Source organism: Scylla paramamosain, chromosome 36 (assembly GCF_035594125.1).
Source record: "Scylla paramamosain isolate STU-SP2022 chromosome 36, ASM3559412v1, whole genome shotgun sequence".
NCBI classification, from domain to species: Eukaryota; Metazoa; Arthropoda; class Malacostraca; order Decapoda; family Portunidae; genus Scylla; species Scylla paramamosain.
Genome location: NC_087186.1, coordinates 16,236,908 through 16,239,407, shown reverse-complemented (window position 1 = coordinate 16,239,407; position 2,500 = coordinate 16,236,908). Strand labels below are relative to the sequence as shown.

The window sequence follows — 2,500 nt, the reverse complement described above, 5'->3', positions numbered from 1 at the left end:
GACAGCAGGAGTCGGTCATTAATTCAGACATTTCACTGCTTTTAATCTTGACACATTATCAGGTCATCTTTGGTTTTTCCTGCTAGTCTGAGTATGGGTCTTTCCACTCCTTGTGTCTGTAGCACCTCAGTCTGTACCTTCACACTTTATCTCCAGATCATATGGTTCTTTTCCTCCCATCCTCCACTTCACTCAAACTGACTTGCCCCAAACACCTCATTCTCTGCTTCTCCACCACATTCTCTCATCCTCCATGCAGCACCTCATCACCTGTCTATCATGGACACCTAATTGGTATCAGCCCTAAAATTTACCTTCGTTACATGCCAGGTTGTGGGAAGATAAGCAGATCACTGACACTAAAGTAAATGTGAATTAACTTAAGACTAACAGATAATATAGGTTAGGTTTCGGTAATTTAGTTATTGAAAGTTTGGTTGTTTTTTTTTAGTTGGCTTGCTTGGGTTAATATATGTACAATAAAATGGGTACTTATTTTTAAGATTAATAAATGCAACTGTTAATAGAATGGAGGTGTGAGAGAGAGAGAGAGAGAGAGAGAGAGAGAGAGAGAGAGAGAGAGAGAGAGAGAGAGAGAGAGAGAGAGCCCAACAATATAATTCAGATGCCTTCATAATTAGCTTCTTTAATCTATTTTTATTTATGTATAAAGTAGCATACATTGAGACTGAGGTGTACCAAAGAAAATAGTTCTTGTGTGGTAGGGTAGGTACTGTGGATGGGGCGGCTTGGCTAGTTTCCACACCTCGCCTTTGTATCTACCTGGCTGTTAGATAGGCAGGTGGAGCCGGTAGCACATACTCGCCTTTCCCTTCCAAAGCCAGTTCTGGAGCAGTTATTTTTTTGTTTTGTTTTAGAATGCTATGGTGTGCTTAGGGTTGTGTGTTGGTAGCAGGCTTGTGTGTGTGTTTATGTGTGTGTGTTTGGAATGATGAAAAGAGTTATTTGTTTCTTATTTGTTTTCTGTTCTTGTCTTAGTGCCCTTGAAAATCTTGGGTAATAAATGGTGGGTTATGTAGCGAGTGTTTACTGTGATGGTAGGGTTTGTCGCGTATTTTCCCCTTCATTTCGTTATTTTGCTAAAAGTCTGCATTGGAGTAGCTTATCTCCAGCATCCACAGACAGAGAATTATTATGGTACCGCAGATTTTATGAATGGGCTTTACTTGAGTCCTCCCCTCTTGCGTGATGTACCTCGTTCTCTCTCAGACGTTTTCTGTGGTCGGCTCTGACTACTCCCAAGTTTGCTGGAATAATGCATCAGTTTACGCCGCCCATTTCGTATTCTTACAGTACTCTATATTATGCATCTAACCGTGGAAACGTGACTTTATGTGTAAACTCCATGTGGGTGAAGTTTGAAGTCTTTGTTTATTATTGTATGGTTTATGTACGAATAATGACGTCAGCGTTTTGGGGTTGAGCTAGGAGTGACTGGCTGTGACGTAAGAGCCAGCTGTCAGAGGCGCCCCGGGGCTAGCAGCGGTGTGTGACTCGTGTGCCCGCCGCCCTCGCCTGGACTCGATATCTGAGGGCCAGAATATACTTCAAGTGCATCCCCGCGATGTGCACATGACGGGCTTACCAAGGGATAGAGGTTTATTAATAGCTTTAAACCGTCGCGCCTAGACTCTAGTGGGGCCGAGTTGCCAAGTGGGATGTTTCAAAGAATGTTTTAACTTAGTGTACTGGGCGAGTGAATGGCCCTAGGTGTTGTGGGAGGCCAAGAATGCGATGGATGTAGTGGCAAGGGACCCCAGAGGACTGTGATGTGTCTTTGTGGTGGCGCAAATAAAGCAGAGCATTATGTAAGGTGCGGCGAGCGGCGGTGTGGCTGGGAGGAGTGCGCAGGCCGGCAGGCAGTGACGGGGTTAGTAGCGTTTGTGTGAAGCTGTGCGCACGAGCTAGGGGATATTGCTGCCTGGTATTCTTTGTGGCGAGCCGTGTAGCGCCGGCTGGAGGTGGCCAGGGTATCGAGGGCGGCAGCTGCGGCAGAGGGAGTAGAGTAAGGTGCCCGCCACCACCCTCGCGGCGGCCCTCATCCCGGGCGTTTCTCACGAGGAATAGCAAGGTAAAAGTTGAAGCCACCCCATTTTTCCCTTCCTGGCCGAGTTCCTTTTGCTTCATCCTCGCCGCCGAATGGTCCGCGACAGCCGGGCCACTCCTGGGACAGGGCACCGGCCGTCGTGACGACCCTCCTGCAGTGGTGTGGCTCGTCATCGATCAATGTTAATAGGCAATGCAGCAGTTCGCTCACCCTGCCGCGGCTCTCACCTTCTCCGCTACGGCAGCGCTGCCTGACTGCACCAAAAACTGCGCCGACTCACCCTCAACAACCACCTCTTCTTTCCTACACTTCCTCCTCCTGTATCAGTGACCTGACCTGTATTTAACCACATGCCTAGCTATCTTGCCTGAAGTCATGCCGGCGAAGTCACTGTGACGTCAACTTGGTGGATGTCATGTGACTTGCAGTAGC

The 2,500-nt window shown here is 47.8% G+C and overlaps 1 protein-coding gene across 3 annotated transcripts in view; it reads left to right on the top strand.

The window, feature by feature from the left end:
• Positions 1 to 2,500, top strand: part of LOC135091135 (ubiquitin-like modifier-activating enzyme 1) — a 22,704-nt gene that overhangs the window by 3,461 nt on the left and 16,743 nt on the right. Inside the window, exon 1 of one of the 3 annotated variants that reach the window (XM_063988593.1) lies at positions 1,808 to 1,891. The exons of 1 other annotated variant lie outside the window; for it this stretch is intronic. The gene's annotated coding sequence lies outside the window, so the exon portion shown is untranslated. One more of the 3 variants, XM_063988594.1, reaches the window with a different exon arrangement.